An 18,451-nucleotide genomic window follows, 5' to 3' on the forward strand; every position below is an offset into this window, starting at 1 on the left:
TCTTTAAGTCTTTAAACATACCTTACCGTGAAGACAGAACATGCACTCTTTTGATGGGTTGAATGTGTAGTGTATAAGAAAAATCAAGTTTGAATGTTGTATTTTGCCTGAGAAATTGGAAGGTTGGAGTTTCCTTCAAATGAGATACGGAAAACTGTAGGAAGTAGGGGTGAGGGAGGGGAACCCTGCTAAGTTACTCTAGCAGGGTAACATATTTAAAACGTGACACATGGAATTAGGAAATTGTGGAAAGTTTATCAGTTTCTAAAAATATCAAGGACTAGCATATGGGCTGAGCTAGGGTAGGGTAGGTTGGAAAGTAAGATTAAGAGGATCTTGGACACAACAACCATGTTTATCCTAAACACAAATTAAACGTACTGAGGCTTATCACTTTGTTCCACTCCTCAGCTGCTTTTTCACAAAAAGTTACTGGTATCCAGAGAAGTGACTCAAGAACACTGACCTCACAAATATTCAAATCCACGCCTCTGCAAAGTTAGACACCTTCAGGACTGCCCCCAAAAGTTCTACATCCAATGGTGGACAGCCGCATAGTGTGGCCTGTTGCTCATACCATATTCCTCTTGCTGAAATACCCTTAACATTCCTTCAAAAAACAAAGCAAAACAAAACAAAACAAAACAAAAAACAAAACACACACACACACACACACACACACACACACACACACGCACACAAAACAAGAAAAAAAAACCCACTTCTCCCATGAAGCTTTACTAGAAAAAACTCCTGTTCTATTCTTTCTGTTACTGTTCTTGGCACACTACAATTTACTTCTGAATGGTTTACTTGCCAAATAGTTGGAAAGAATATTGGTTTAAGAAAAAGCCCCAATTCAATACAGCTGTTATTGCATCTTTAAAATATCACAAATAAGTCTGAAAAATCACCCGGCATCTTGCTGTTTCCATACCTGGACAACTTAGATCTTATTCCTCAGCCTGTTGAACTGTTCATTTTTCAGAAACATAGACACTATCCAAAAATTTTCTGATATCCTTGTTTTTCACTGTTGTGGCTTGCTGAATCAAAGCAGCTGAGTTTGATACAAGTACAATGTCATTTTCCTTCAAGCATTAACTCATCTTTCTGGGCCTGAGATACTGAACAAGCAACACCTGGCCTCATCCAAATCCTGTGGATATATTTTTCACCCAAGAAATTTTGGATTGCAACAAGAGAACCGTTCTCCTGAATAACAACATTGATGCAGAAGTGAGCACACACAAACCTCATCTTGTAATGGAAGCCCGGTGTAACACCCTTGACCATCTTCTGTATATGACTACAGATAGTTCAAACAGTAGCCAGGTCTTTTCTATTTCCCACGTTTGTCAACTTGGAGCCTCTTCTTTACCTTTCCCAGGAGACTGAATTCTACATTGATTTGACTGCAGTCCCTTTGCAGAGTTTCTCCGGGGGCCCTTCACAATAACAGTGCATCCCTTCAGAGTGATGTCAACATTTTCTGGAATGTCAATAGTCTAACTGCTGAGAATGGTCTTTATTCTCGCAGTAGATGAGACAAAGAAAGCCCATTTTATATTTTTAATATTGAAATCCACATATATATCTATCAAGAATTTAATTTCAATATTCTTAAAAGTAGGTAGACATTATAAGGAATTTAGTTTACTTAAGTAATGCTAGAGCTAACTTCTTTTATTCCATAGGTGTTCATAAGGTAGAATATATTTCTATAAGAAGAAAGTTAGGAAATGTAAATTTCTGAAACTTTTCAATTAACTAATAGGCTATATATAATGTTCCATTAAGTGTATTTTATCAATTATATGTAGCATCATCATTTCCCTCTCCTTGAAAAAGTGTTTTAAATTCACATACATGGCTGAGGAGGAGGGGCAATGTAAAATGGTGCAGTTGCTTTGGAAAATAGTCTGGAAGTCTTTTAAAAGGGTAAATACAGAGTTACCAACAATTCCAGCACTAAGTATATACCCAAGAGAAGTGAAAATATCTGTGTACATGAAAATCTGTCCATGACTGTTCATAATAGCACTACTCATAATACATAGCAGCATTATTTATAATAGTAAAGGATGGAAGCAACATGAATGTCCATCAACTGATAAATATGGTATATCCATATAATGAAATATGATTTAGCAGTGAAAAGGAATGAAGTACTGACACAAACTGAAACATGGAAGAACCTTGAAAATTTTATGCTAAGTTAAAGACTGCAGTCACAAAAGACCACATATGCTATGGTTCCATTTATAGAAATGTCTAAAATAGGTAATCTATAGGGAAAGAAAGTAAATTAGTGATTGTCTTGAGCTGAGGTCCTGGGGAGTGGAAGGTCACCACTAAAGGGTACAAGATTTCTTTTGGGGGATGATAAAAATGCTCTAAAATTAAATTGTCATGACAGTCACATGGCTCTGTGAATATGTTAAAAGATATTGAATTGTATGCTCTAATTGGGTGATTTTTATGGTATGTGAATTATATTTGAATAAAGTTGTTATAGAAAGGATGTTTTCCTTTCAGAACAAGCTTGCAAAAGATCTTTTTCAAGAACCATGCAATGCCTTAAGCAAAATAAATAAATAAAATTAATTAATTAAATAATAAAACAAATGAAGTTGACATCATACTAAATAGTATTGTTAAATATTGAAGTTTGAAAAGTAGTAAGTAGAGAGTATAAAGTCAAGAAGCATTTTTAAGACCACAGAGGAAAATGCTAGAATTTCTCAGCTTGAGAAACACATACTTTTATTGAGTAGTCAAACCAAGGGAATGTTTTTAAGTTATGAATCACTTCTATACTCCACACTCTTTCCTATTAAGTAAAACGTAGACAAGGAATAACATTCATATTTTTTGATGTGTGGAAAATTACTATTAAGTTAACTGTACTTCACGGCACTGTAGTGAACAAAATGTTTCCAAGAGAAGTTAACTGGCTCAGAGTAGGCAGCTTAAATGAAGCAAAATGATGTAGGAGCAACAGAGTTAGATTAAGAATCAGAAGACCTATTTTTAAAACTAGCTCTCATTTCTGTGGCTTATTTAAACATTTAGCCTCAATTTCTTCTGTAAAATTGTGAGGACTCCTAATTGAAAGGGTTGTTGTGAAGATCAAATTATATATTGCATGCATATCAGAAAAAATATATTGTATGCATATAGAAAACTATAAGGTATTATAACAACTGTTAATAATAATATTAATTATGTCATATTAGTTAAATATCTGTTATGATCAATTCAATATTAAATTATATGATTTAAATTCAATAAAATATTATGTGTAGTAAAATAATTTTAATTGTTAATATAATAGTATTATTTATTAATGTTAGTTAATTATTATTAAATACTTAGAGAACCTAGTATCACAATTCTAGTACAATAATCACTGGGACGACCAGATAGATAGAATTTGTATCTATCTATTCTATCTACCCACCTGTCATCACTAATATCTTTAAATGAAAAGTATTTTGAAGAATTGACTATTCTATTTAGTAAAGAAATTATGGATATTTAATAGGATGTATTATCAAATTAATAGCAAAATCTATATATGACTCCTCCATGTTCAGTTAATCCTACCAAAATAAAACCATTATCCTGGATGCCTTCAAGATAATAATAAAAACCAGGACATCCTGAGAAATTTTTTATTTTTTTCTCACTTCTTCTGGTATTCATACTCCCATTAAACTTACCTTTTTTCTCTTCAATTGCTTTTTCCTTTTGTATTTGTAAAATTTTGTATTCTTATCACAAATATAATACATATTTACTGTACAAAATTCAGGAGATATAGACCAACAAAAAGAAGAAAACTGAAATTTCTTATAGTAACAGTGTGTTTGTACATAGCTCATAAGATAGCAGAATTGTGCTCTCTCTTTCAGTATGTTCAAATAAGCTTTTTTTTTTTTTCCTGTTTTGCCTCCCTGCTCCTCTGTCCTGCCTTTAAAAACTGTATTTATGGTGGGTAATATCTGTCTTTCCCACTTGACCTTGAGGGCAGATGTGTAATGCTTTTGTTAAAGCTCTAAATTTTCTCACTTAAAAACATGGAAATAAATGGGAAATGAAAAAGGTTTTATCACTGATTCTCTCTTTCTAGTCACTACAGTTTTCTGTTTATGCTCACCACTTATTTCTTTACTTTCTCTTGATGCCAAATCATTAAAAATGCGGTAACTTTTATTTTAGTACAGAGACGTGTTTTTGTAAAAATTTGGGGAAAAATGAAGGAAAAAAAGAAGCCAACTCTTCTCTCCTCATAGACAATCGTATTTAATATATTTTATATCTTCCTTGTCATCAAAACACACACATAAAGGCAAAAATTTTTAGAATAGAACTGTAAAACAGCTAGACATTCAGGTGCAATTTTCTTTTTCAAGCTACAGAAATTTGGAAATTCTGTGGAAATAATTATCTGAACGAGCCAGAGAGGACTTTCCTCAGCATTGGCTATGCTATGCTGCTTCTTCCGCTCTTCTTCGGAGACTGAAATTCTCCAAACCCCATCTGGTTGATTGGATGTAGTTACTTTCTAGTTAGGGTTATGATTTTCTTTCCTCTTTGTTTGGAAGTTTTTAGTTCAATTTAAAACAGGGTTGCTAGATGAATGGATAAAGAAGATGTGGTATATATATGCAATGGAATACTACGCAGCCATCAAAAGAAGTGAACTCTTGCCATTTGCAACGACGCGGGTAGACCTAGAGGGTATTATGCTGAGTGAAATGAGTCAATCAGAGAAAATAATTATCATATGATCTCCCTGATATGAAGAATTTGAGAGGCAGGACGGGGGGTTATGGAGGGTAGAGAAGGAAAAAAATGAAACAAGATGGGATCTGGAGGGAGACAAACCATAGGAGACTCTTAATCTCACTAAACAAACTGAGGTTTGCTGGGCAGTGGTGGGGTAGGGATAGGGTGGCTGGGTTATGGACATTGGGGAGGGTATGGGCTATGGTGAGTGCTGTGAAATGTTTAAGCCTAATGATTCACAGACCTGTACTCCTGGGGCAAATAATACATTGTATGTTAATAAAAATAATTTTAAAAAATAAAAAGTTAAACAGGGTTGCTGGATTTTTTTTTTTTTTTTTTTTTTGGCTGCTGTTGTTTTGTTTTGTCTTACCACTCTCATGCTATCTACAGTTAAAAGAAACTGGCTTATTGGTTCTTTCCACCTCTCAAAGTACATTTTGTTGTTAATTTCCATCTTCCTTGTTACTGATAATATCTAAAGAATAAATATGTAATTCTGGGCACTGCTCTACAACAGCCTTTCAAGAAATTTTGGTGACCAATCTTAAGTAAAGACAGAGTCCTTTGTCATTTCCTTAGTGCCTCCCTGTTTTATGTATTACCTGTAGCAAAATAAGGGACTTGGAAATTTGAAATGCAAATGGACAATTGCAGCAGCTTTCAGATCTAGTTCAGGAGAAACAATGTGCTGAAATTGGTATACAAAGTAAATGGAACTTATTATTTTTATTTATTCTCATTTCCTTCATTTAGTACAGGAAGATGTGATGATGTAACACTGTTTTTGAAATAAATGTGTGGGGTGTGTGTGTGCGTGTGCATCTGTGTGTCTGTGTATCTCAAAGATGTTTAGGCCAAAACTTCATTTCTAGCTCCTAAACTTATTACATTCTTTTTTTTTAAAAAAGTTTTTATTTATTTGAGAGAGAGAGAGAGAGAATGAATGGGGGGCGGGGGGGGAGAAGCAGGGTCCCCAATGAGTAGGGAGCCACCCTCCTGGGGCTCGATCCCAGGACCCTGCAGTTATGACCTGAGCTAAAGGCAGACGCTTAACTGACTGAGCAACCTAGGTGCCCCTACAACATTCTTCTATAAAAAGTTAATTTTTTCACTTGCCCTTTGCCCCCCCAACCTGCTTAGATTCTGTGATTCATAATTTCAATAAATATGTTGCCAATACCCTAAACCTTTTTTCCCTCTGTCTTTTCATCACATTTCTCTGGCAAAAACCTCAATCCCTGGGGAATGCAAACATCTATTTTTTCAGTGTCTGTGCCCCAGCTGCCAGGTCTTGGTAGAAAAAGCACAGGGTGGTGGATTGATTGCACCAGAATCCATATCCAACTTCAGGTGGGCCTGAAGGACTGGCTTTCAAGCCTCCCACATCTATTTGGTCAATTTACTCTCCACCCTACACAACACTTTCAGACCTTCTCCTTTTTCTTCTATGCTCTCTAGCCCAGTAATTCCCAATCCCAGCCCCTAGGGGACCTTGGGCAATGTCTGAAGACAGTTTTGATTGTCACAGCTGGAAGGGCAGGGGTGAGGTGGTTCTGTACAACATCCCCTAATACACAGGAAAGATCTATATACTATAGAATGATCTGGTCCAAAATGTCAATAATGTGGAGGCGAAACACTCAACTCTAGCACCTCCATGCTCTGCAGATGCTTTTCTTCCTTTACAGAGAAAATAGCAGCCAGCTTTTGAGAACCCCCTCATCGTTCCCATTTCAAACACAAAATACACAGTTCTGCACGGGGTCTCTCATCTCATTACGTTAGAGGGACTATCCCCTCCTGCCTGAGACTAACCCACCCCCTGAGCTTTGTACTTCAAAGCCTTTCACTTTCTTCGTAACATTACACTATTTATTATTGGTTTTTCTCTTGTGTGTATTTGATCTTGCCTTCTACATTCTTCCTTTTTGATTTCAAATACAATAAATACGAGAGACAAACTGAGGGTTTTGGGAGGGAGGTGTTGGGTGAGGCTGGTGGTGGGTATTGTGGAGGGCACGTATTGCATGGAGCACTGGGTATGGTGCATAAACAATGAATTTTGGAACAGGGAAATAAAAATAAAATAAAATATAAAAAATTTTAAAAAATGTAAAAAACAGGTACAATTAATTTTCTTCAACTAAACAGACCCAAAAGACTCCACAAAAAAAAGAAACCATCCCCTCCCTTCAGGTACTACCCTGTCCTCTCTCTCTGCAGCCACATTTCTTCAAGTAGTTGTTAATGACACCAGCTGTCTACAATTCCTCACCTCCCACTCATTGCTCAACCTACTCCAGTCTGGCTTCTAGCCTCGTCACTCCATGAAAACAAGCTCTAATGAAGGTCACCGATGTCCTCCACATCATAAGTTCCTGAAATAATTTTAAATTTTCATTTGACTTCACTTCTCAGTGGTATTCACTGATCTTAATCATTCCCTGCTTTTGAAACATTCTTCCCTTGATTTCTGTGATATAACCATCTCTCGGTTTTCAACACCTCAGATCAATTCTTTGTTTCTTGCTTATTCATCCTCTTCTTAACCTTTAAATGTAGGCATGTCCTTAAGGGACTGCTGGAACCTCATGTCCTCTTAATCTTCACTGTCTTCCCAACACATGTCATTCAGAATCATTGCTTCATTCTTACATACATATGCAAGATATATTTTTTAAAGATTTTTATTTATTTGAGAGAGAGAGAGTACATACGTGTGCACATGAGTTGGCGAGGGTGGGGCGGGGAGCATGATCGGGGTGGAGGGAAGGGCAGAGGGAAAGGGAGAAGTAGACCTCCTGCTAAGTAGGGAGCCTGACTCAGGGCTTGACCCTGGGACCCTGAGATCATGACCTGAGCCAAAGGCAGACACTTATCTGACTGAATCACTCAGGCACCCCAATATACAAGATATTTTCAAATTAACACTTCTGTCCAGGCCTCTCACAGTTTTAGATCTGTAGATGTAGTTCCCTACTTCTTTTTTCATTATATCTCAAAACATTTTAATCTCAACATATCTCTAATTGCCATGTGCCTCTCTTCTTAGACTCTCCTCCTTCCAACATTGCCTTTCCAGTTTTGGTGAGACTCCTCAGTCCTGAGAAGGGGAAATTCTCAACTTTTCACTACTGAATCTAGAACAAGCTGGTCTTTATCCTCTCCAATGTCAAGGCAACCAGTTCATAGCACCTGGTCAAAGCTTTTCGTATTGCTTCTCTACCTCTCAAGTAACAGATTGAAAGGCAAAGATGTCTTGTTTATTCCAAGCTTTGATGGCAATAATGGTATTCTGCTGTAGTGGTTCTGGTGTTCTGGCCAGAATATTCCTCCTACAAGATGTTTATGATCCTCTGTGGCTCTGGGGCCTACAAAATGTCCTCTGTTCTTATTGATTTCCCAAGCCTAACCAGTCAGGAAAGTAAGAATTGCTTTTGAAGACAAGGGTACTTATTTGGGAGGGGGCTTTCCCTATGCCCTCATCCGAATTCTTTTGCTACCACTTGTTCACAATCTTATTTTCATGTGAGAACTAGATAGAAGGACATTAATCTGTGACAAGCCCAAAATAATTCATGCTGGGATTGATGAAAGTCTGATTTTGCCAGAAATGAAAAGTTCTTTTTTCTTTTTTTTTTTAAGATTTCATTTATTTACTTGACAGAGAGAGAGAGATCACAAGTAGGCAGAGAGGCTGGCAGAGAGAGAGAGGAGGAAGCAGGCTTCCTGCTGAGCAGAGCCTGATGTGGGGCTTGATCCCAGGACACTGGGATCATGACCAGAGGCGAAGGAAGAGGCTTAATCCACTGAGCCACCCAGGCGCCCCAAGATGTAGGGTTCTTTTAGTCAGAACTGGAACAGTCACTTCCAGAATAGTCACTAGACATTCCCAGGTTTTAGTTCATACCATGAGCCAAACATTTAGGTATTTGAATTTAATTATCTCTTTTTTAAGATTTCTAATGCTATTAGAAACACTAACTTCTACCCATGGTCACTGACCTGGTCAAATCCTTCATGGGTGACAGCAATGTCCCCCCAGGTTTTATCCCTATTGGGTACCAGAGTGCAAGTGACCAAAGATGACAATTTAACTACTTTTTGGTCATTGTATAGCATGAACTTCCAGATTACCTTCCCATAAGATCAAGGAGGCTTTCATGCTTTTCTGTAACACTCTTCTTCATTGTTATAAATTCTTTGATTTTATAAGATCTTTTTGAGTACAAATAATAGAAAGCATTACTGGTCTTCTTCAGTCAACAATAAAGTGGGGGAGGGATTTTTTAGAAGGATACATAGAGTTTATGGAATCAACATGAAACCATTATTCCCTTAAATGAGGCAGTCATGCTGCTAGAGGGAATTAGAATTATTTGCAGACTTGTATTCAGAGTTAGAACACAGAAAGCCCCAGGACATCCATTATAGAAGTGAAATCCAGAAAGAGAAGGCTTAGACATCAAAATATTGGAGGATTTTACCAATTCACATCAGCAGTAATTTGGAGAACATATATAATAATAGAATTTTACCATATATGACCAAAGATGGAGAAACAATTTTAGATTAGGCTGAATATAATTATTGATATGAGTTCACTTTTAGGAGATTCCTAATTCCTGATACTGTGTGATGGAAAGAAGCTGGCCTGGGTAACACTAAACTAGACTTACAAATGAACTTGAGATGCCAGAAATGTCTTAGAATAATGTAGAGAAAATAATTCAAATAATTGGGAGATTGGAATACTGGATTTGATTTATCATAGGTGTCCTGTTCACCTGTTCATTAAATCCATTCCTCAAGCAGTCCTAGAAGACATTCCATTTACAGGGTTTTGAGACATCTGCTGTGATTGAAGCTCTGGCGTATTACAAAAGGGGTGTACTGGTTGTTCTTTAGAGGCTGTGGGAGAAGCTAAAATAGAAATGGGTTTCCTGATTTCAGTAGGAACAGTGAATCCCTAAAATGGTAGAAGCCAGACAGGTTACTTACCACTGGAGGAATGATGGGCCTATTACTATAATGACAGCAAGGTGTAAAATGGGGGGTGGCTATAGCATCTTTGCCAGGTGACTAATTGGTCACAGAATCCTTGGGGTTCAAATTAAAGGACTATCTCTTAAGATCACATTTATTTCTCCAACCAAAAACTACTGGTCTAGTGAAGTTTTTTTTTTCTCTATATTCTGTAATAGAGTATAAAATATTTATGGCTTATCAGTGATGGCTAATCCTGAAATTTAGCTTTCAGGGTAAAGAATATGTATCACAGTGAAACCAGAGGAGGAAGAGACATTACCTGGAGTTCATAAACTTGTAACTGGATAGAGTAATGAGAGACTTCAGATTATCTTCATTTGGAAAAGAAGTATATTTTGTGGTATAAGTAACATATAGATTATGTTAGGAGGAACAGCCTTTTGGGAAGTGTAATTTTGGGAAGAAGTATATGAGTGAATGTTGGTCCGCCAAAGGTATGGACCATCGTGTACATTTTTTTTTTTTCCACTCTCTAGCATTTTACCACATTCCTATTGGGGCAGACGTTGGTGAATATAATCTTGGGAAGGATAAGTGCCCCACCTCCCACTAACAAGTTTGAAGATGTCAGTTCCTCTCTTCCCCTGCACATGGAAGACAAAACTTAGGCATATGACATAGTGAATTAGACACTGCTACCTTGGAGTGTAAATTTGAAATGGAGCATATAAATGAAGATAAGATGAGGATTTGTGTGTGGTTATGGTGGCATGTTTCTTGCAATGTCAGGGGTATTCTGGCCATATGATTCTTGTCAAAAGACACCCATTACCACTGATTCCTGGGCTTCTGGACCTATTTTGAATCCTGTCTGGTTTCTGGGTCTTATGCTCCGGCAGCCTTTGATTTGGTGAGTTCATGACAGCATTTCTCCTCCATTTCTTTGCACTTACATAGTCAGAGTTCACTTATATATCTTTCATATGTTAATTGTATCTTAATAGACACAACTTATATGCTCAGTGAAAGACAACATCATTTATTCAGTTGAACAAGTAAAAAATTCAGGGTACATCCTTGACAATCCCTCTCTCTCTACCCCACGTCTAATCCACCACTAAATCTTATTGGTTTTCCTTCCCAGTATCCCTTGAGTCTATTCACCTCTCTCCAGCTTTATCACCACCAACATCAACACCCTAGCCTAAGCCACCATTATATCTCACTGGGACTAAAACAACCTATTGGTTTACCTGCACTTTTCCCCTCCTCTATCCCATTCTTTTCTAATTATAAAATATGATCATGTGGAAAGCCTGATCATGAGCCTTAGTTGGTTGAGGGTCTGATTCGATTTCAGCTCAAGTCACAATCTTGAGGCTGTGGGATCAAGCCCTGTCTTGGCACCATGCTCAGAGCAGAGTCTGCTTCAGATTCTCTTCCTCCCTCTCTCTCTGCCCCTCCACTCCCTCACACACACCCATTCTTTTTAAACAAACAAACAAATAAAATCTTAAAAGAAAATTTGATCATGTTGCACACTGCCCCACTACCCAGCTAAATTCTCTTTTTTTTAGTCTCTGGGAATGTGCCTTGCTTCTTCCTACCTCTAGGTTTCTGCATCTGCTGTTCCCTCCCTCTGGAACTCTCTTCTTTCCCTATTCCCTTCACATCTCATCATATCTCCTTTCTTTGTGATTACTGTCTTAGTCTGCTCAGGCTGCTATGATAAAATTCCACAGAATGGATGGCTTACACACAGACATTTACCTCTCATAATTCTGGAGACTGGGAAGTCCAGGATCAAGGTGTTGGCTGATAAAGTTCCTGGTAAGGGCTCTCTTCCTAGTTTTCAGACAGCTGAATTTTCATCATGTTCTTACATGGTTTTTTCTTGGTGCACATACAAGTGGAGGGGGGATCTCTTTCCTTACCACAAATCCTATTAGATTAGGGTCTCATTCTTAAGACTTCATTTAATCCTAAGTACCTCTGAAAGACCCTATCTCCAAATACAGTCACAGTGCTGACTTCAACAAATGAGTTTGGGGGATACAATTCAGTGCATAGTGTTCTTCCCCTGGTACCCCAAAAGTCACATTGTTATTACATGAAAAACATATTTATTCCACCCCAACAGCCCTCAGAGTCTTAGCTCATTCCAGCTTTGACTCCAAATTCTACAGTCTGAAGTCTCACCTAAATATCATCTAAATCAGATATGGTGAGATGTGACGTATGATTCATCTTGAGGCAAAATTCCTCTTTCTCACTGTGAACCTGTGAAACCAGACAAGTTATGTCCTTCCAAAGTATGGTGATGGGACAGGCATAGGATAGACATTCTCCTTCCAAAAAGGAGAAAAAGAAGGAAGGGATGATGGATCCCAAGCAAGTCGAAAACCTCATAGGGCAAATTCTATTAGATCTTAAATCTCAAAAATAATCCTCCCCAGTTTGATGCCCTGACTTCTGGATCCTAATCAGGAGTCACATCTGCATGTTAGGCAGAGGTCATCTTACTTGCTGAAATTGAGTTAGTGACCCTGATGATCTCTGAATCACCTTTAGGGCCATTTTTCTCTTTTCTTGAAGGATAAAGCATTTACAACCCAATAGCTCTATGGTTTCATCCTATAGAATCTAAGAGATCTGACAGCCTTCCTTCACTCCCTTCCACTTTCTCTGCCCGCTTTGGTCCAAACTTGTAATATCTCTGCTGGTATAATCTCATCTCTATTCCTGGCTTCTGCTGAGGTGACCAGTTAAATCCATGAGTCACATATATTATCTCTTCATCAAGTGGTTGCTCAGCCACACCCTTAGCATTTTCTTCAGAACAAGCTTTTCTATTCTTTTGCAATATGAGTAGGCTTAGAATGTTTAAAATCTCCAATTTTGGTTCCTATATATTTAACACTCCCTTCCTCCTTCTTCAATTTATCTCTCTCCTTTTTGAATTTTACTAAAGCAGTAAAGAGGACCCAAGTTGCACCTTCAATATTTTGCTTAGAGATCTCCTCCACTAAGGTCCAACTGCTCAAAAGTTCTACCCCTCACAAAACACTAGAACATAATTCAGGCAAGTTCTTTGCCACTCTATAAGAAAGATCGCCTTTCTTCCAGTTTCCAGTAGTTTGTTCCTCATTTCCCTCTGAGATTTCCGCAGTCTGGTAGAAGAGGGTTTGAGAATTTTCATTTCTCACTTTGAGAATCACTACTATAAGCTATGAAAGTGCTTCTCACACTTTAAGGTGCATGCAAATCCCAGGTCATCTTGCTCAATGTAGATTCTGTTTCTATAGGTCTGGGTGAAGCTGGGGTTTTGCAGTTCTAGCAAACTAGAGGCCAGTAAAAAACTGCCTCCAGGTGGGTTACATTTGCATCTGGAAGCTTGTTAAGAAAATCTCCATTTGATTCCCAGCCCTCCAAATCTGAATCTGCATTTCATAATACATGTTAACATAATATTTGAGAAATGCCGCTCTAGCTGGTTGTATCATCAGGGAATTTAGGGAAACTGCCATGGAGGATATGATAGGATTGAGTCACAGAAAACCTGTGAATAGATACTTGACTTGGTCCATGACAGATGGCGTTAGCTAGGTAAACCCTTTACTTTTAATACTGCTGCAGTTTATAAGCCACTTTAAAAATATTACTACTTGTGATCTTGATAGCAGCATTGTCTTATGTGTAGTGCAAGAATTCCTACTCCTATTTTATGGTTGAGAAACTAAAAATTAGTGTAGATAAATCACTTGTTTAAGGTTACACAGCTAATACATGACAGGTCTTTACTTTGAACCAAGAACTTTGCTCCAACTCTGGTGTTATTTTCCATTAAATCATATTTCCAGATCTTTCTATCTATTAAAAAATATGGATTTGGAAATTGTATTACTTAAGCGGGAAATAAAATCATTTCACATGATTTGTCAGCCTGGTGTTTCAAATTCTCTAAAAAACAGCTTTCACCCTATCATCACCATGTTCTTCTAAGATGTTCTTTTCTGCATATTTTACTTTTTTTGACATTTGGAACATGGCTGGAAGTCAGGAAATAAAGAGAGCTCTGCATAGCCAAGGTGGGAACAACCAGATCAAAATGCCAAAGTTTACACTATTTATTCATAGATAAATAGTCTCTTACATAGAAAAACTCCTGGAGCCCTCCCTGAGAGTTGGAACACTCTGGAACAGGTCCTAGAAGTATGGAAATTTCTTTCTTTCCTCCACCTCTTTCCAAATCTAAAGCATATAAAAAACAGCATTTGAAAGGGGGAAGAGTTCCTTTCACAGGCAAATAAAATGACAGAGGTGAAAAAAAATCTTGGACCTTTTGCAACAGAAAGAAGACAATAGCCACAAAAGAAGAAGAAAGAAGAGAGGAAGGGGGGGGGGGGGTGAGAGGGAGGAGAAAGAGAAGAAGGAAAAAGAACATAAGAAGTTCAGCAATACACAGTCCTATGCACCACAGCAGGCCAGATAGGCATCATTACGTTACACTAGAGTGGAATTTCATTTTCAAATAATGATGATTGTACATCATTTAAGAAAAGGTTAAGTTATATTCAGAGTACTTTGTTGAAGAAAGCAATAAGATATGCAATACGATTCAGAAAGATTTCTATAAAGAGATTTAAGTGAACAAAATCTTCAACATTTCAGAGTGACACATCCTCTAAGGGTTCCTGATAGATGAGATTTCATTACATTTTCTTTCTTTTGTCTCCCTTTCTATCATAGTGTTTTAGAATATGGAAAAGACAATCCACTTGCATTTCACTTATCTGAATTCAACAATATGTATGCAGTCCAAAAAAGAAAAAAAGAGAAAGGGAAGAAAAGAAAAGGAAGAAAAAATTCTGGGGGTTGGGGAGGTTTCCACCAGTCATCCCACTCAGTGAGCATGTATTTTGGCATGAACTGGGGGGTGGAAGGGAACGGAAGACTGGCCTGTGCTGTTACTTCAGTCTCAGGTACTCTCAGAGCTCTTATTATGCCAGGATCTTTTCTTGATTATAGTGTCCGGAAGCATGTACTTTTTGTGCCCCATTACCAACAAAATATTTTATCTGTTGAACAACTGAGAAAACATTAATCTCTTCAAATGCTGGTATAAAACCTGGTTGTATTGTACTTACTGAAGATACTGTATTGGTGTCCAGTGTTTAGTGTCAAATGAAAAACAAATCTGGATTAGTAAATACATTATTTGAAGGGATTATTGTGAGATGGGGAAGGCAAGCTTCTCACAAGTGGGACAAAAAAAGTTGGTTTTATTTTATAGAGAGGAATAGGCTGGAAATAATTAGGTGGGGAGAAGTAGATGAGTGGCATGATCTCATGGTAGTTCAGAGAATGTTTTACCCTGAGACCAGCCTGTTTGAGGAGGGTTGTGTGCTGACTCAAGAAGCCGGTAAACCCAAGTTCAGGAACTTGGGAAAGAAGAGGGGTTTAACCAAAGTTTGGTTAGCTTTTGTTCACATTGATCAGTGGGATGGGCAGTTCTGCTGATCATTTATAAAGCAAAGAATGGGAATTTGGAAGCACATTGTCTGGTCTCCCTCTAGGTAACCATGGGCCATCTGTAATTCTTAAGGACCTTTCTCCTTCCATTTCCTGGAACACAAAGGAACAGGGGATTTCTTAACCTTCATTGTTTTCTAGGAGCGCAGGGCTGAGTTAAAATTCAATATTGTCAATAGCATAGTAATATTACAATATGCACTGAATTTTAGGGGAGTAATTTAAGGAGTTTTCCCAAGAGAGTTTTTTTTTTTTAAAGATTTTATTTATTTATTTGACAGACAGAGATCACAAGTAGGCAGAGAGGCAGGCAGAGAAAGAGGAGGAAGCAGGCTCCCCGCGGAGCGGAGAGCCCGGAGCGAGTGAGCCCCGGAGCGAGTGAGCAGGGCTTGATCCTAGGACCCTGGGATCATGACCTGAGCCAAAGGCAGAGGCTTTAACCCACTGAGCCACCCAGGCGTCCCCTCCCAAGGTAGTTTTAATTATAAACCATAATCAGATAGCAACTGCCGTATCTAACTACTGCATAAGATGACTTTAGTACAATTATAAATGTAAGTTTGAAATTTCAGTTCCTAGTATTTAAAAATCTCAAAAGGCATGCAATTTTATGTATCTAGGTAAAATAGCAAGTCATGTCATTTCCTCAAAGAATCCTTTCTTGATCCAGATCGACTTTAGTTTAAGAGCCAGTTACTTGCTTGCATTTCTCCTTGTTAGTATTCATCACATTTGTAAGTCATGCACTTTATATTTTTCATTCATGATAGAGTGCAACCTCCATGGGAACAGGGAAACTGCTTGTGTTGTTTGCTACTATGCTCCAGCACCTGCTCTATATTAGATGCTCAGGATCATTCAGTATTTGTTGGATGAATGAAAGACATTTCTATTAATCTCTCACTGTAGAATAAACTGAGAAAATAATAAAATTATTGTTGTACCTAAAAAAGGTACTTTATCCTATTGTCCTTCATAGTAATCATATACTGTTTTGACTAGCAATTCCTTGTAATTTAGGTTTGTGAAACTGGAAGGAGTGTCTCGAAAATTACTTTGTAATATTCTGCATAAGTTAAGTTTATGTACATGGAAAACCATCATTTATTAATCAATAATACTTAATATTTATTAATGGTTATTATATGTTAAAGTCTTCACATGCATTGTTTTTTAATCTTCAAAGTAATCTCATGAGTGAACTGTGGATTGTACAGGACTAGTTTTAGACAATTTCTGTATAAACAAAGACTAGAGGAGTCAAAATATCTAATTCTTATTGTAATCATGAATATTCCTAGAGCTTAGGGAAAAAATGGATTCCAATGGTATCTTTATTCCTTGCAGTTACTTTGCATAATACTTCTGAAACATATAAATTATGAAAGCATGATGTAGTAAAAGGAATTTGGGAAGTAATTCTTGCTTATGGAACCCTACCCCAAATTTACTACCATAATAGTTTGTAATGGTCTTCCCTCTGATTATAAGTATGGATATTTTTGTGGGTGAAAAAAAAAAATAAAATAGGGAGTTATTTGCATTAGACAGAATTTACGCAGCATAAACTTATATCTATGAGTCATAGAAAATGATGACTGAGAATGGTGTAAGCCAAAAATATTAAATATGAATTAGAGACTAATAATATAACACTAAATAATATCCCTTTGTCTTAGCAGGGGATCCAGAGCACAGAAATGATGGGTATAGATACCATGTACAGAAGACATTGGTGCTGGGTCATTCAGCTGGGTCATAATTCATAGCCAGTTGAATGTATAAAATAATTGAACAAGCCTCTCAAACATGGAGCAGCTTCACAAATTTTATCCACTTCCAAAATCCTTGAACCCAAATTTGTTTGAAGCTGTCAGGTTATGATGGTGGGAGTAGGGGTAGGTTGGCAGCTCCTTCCTTCTTCCAAGGAAGTTTGGCACTTCATCCTCTCCTCCTTTCCCTCCTTCCTAATGCCTTTGTATGCTCAATAAATGTTGAGGGCTTGGGGAGGATGAGGAGCAATTAAGAAGAAAAAAGGCTCTCTTGCCCTTTGTTCTTTACCCTCTATTGCCCTGAGGTGGAACCTTAATTGTAGCTTTGAAATTAAAAGCTAGCTAATTTGGATTAATAGAAAAGGAACTGCAATTTCAAGATTGCCAAACTTGTGTATTATTCTTGAATTCTTTCCAGAATCCAGCCTACTCTAAATCCTCTTTTTCAGAATTTGTTTGATATAAGAGAATAATGGTTATCAGAATCAACTCAGGCAGTTGTTGAAGGGCAACTTTTTTCTAAGCCAGTTCTATGCGTCAGGCACCACTGTTCAAAGCACTGGAGATATGCGAGTGAACAAAACAAAATTCTTATCTTCATGGAGCCTAAGTCTAATGATGGAGCTAAGAGATAATCAACAAAAACATAATATGATTTCAAGTGGTATTATGTGTTCTGAAGGGAAATAAAGTGATATAAAGCATAAGAAATGAAATTTGTGTGTGTCCTTTCTGATGACGTGATGTTAGAGGAGAGATTTCCATGGAATGAGAGAGCAAGACAAGTGATAAATTGGGAAAGAGCTCCCAGATAAAGGGTAGAGCAACGGTAAAAGTTTTGAGAGAAGCCTGTACTTGGCAGGGGGCTTGACTGAAGAAGACTTAAGAAATGAGTGAGAGGAAAATTCAACTCTGAAGGGTAGCCTGGGACCAGACCATGGAGAATCCAGTAAGTCATCGGTTAGAATTTTGGGTTTGATATTAAGTGTGATTGGAACCCATTGAAGAGTTTCTCTGGAAGAGTGATGTAATCAGATTTACACTTGTAAAAGAAGTCCTTCTGGTAGAAGAAAAATTATAGCAGATAGAAAGTTGGATCTATGCAAAGAAACAAAGAGCACTAGAAATGATATCTATATGGCTACATATAAAATACTTCATTTCTTAATATTTAAAAATTGACTTAAGCAAAAATAGCAATAATGTTTTTTGGAGTTTATAACATATATATAAGAAAAATATGCATCAACAATAGCACTGAAACAGGAATACAAAAAATGAAAGTATGTTGTTATAAAATTATCATACTATATGTGAAGAGGTACAATAGTAGTCAAAGGTAAACTGATAAATTAAAAATG

At 37.3% G+C, this 18,451-nt stretch overlaps 1 pseudogene; it reads right to left on the bottom strand.

Moving 5' to 3' along the window:
• Positions 1-953: 953 nt before the first annotated feature.
• LOC111147742 overlaps positions 954-18,451 on the bottom strand; it is a 58,208-nt pseudogene continuing 40,710 nt past the window's right edge.

This window comes from Enhydra lutris, unplaced genomic scaffold (genome assembly GCF_002288905.1).
Source record: "Enhydra lutris kenyoni isolate GAN:26980312 unplaced genomic scaffold, ASM228890v2 scaffoldscaffold17, whole genome shotgun sequence".
In the NCBI taxonomy this organism is placed as follows: domain Eukaryota; kingdom Metazoa; phylum Chordata; class Mammalia; order Carnivora; family Mustelidae; genus Enhydra; species Enhydra lutris.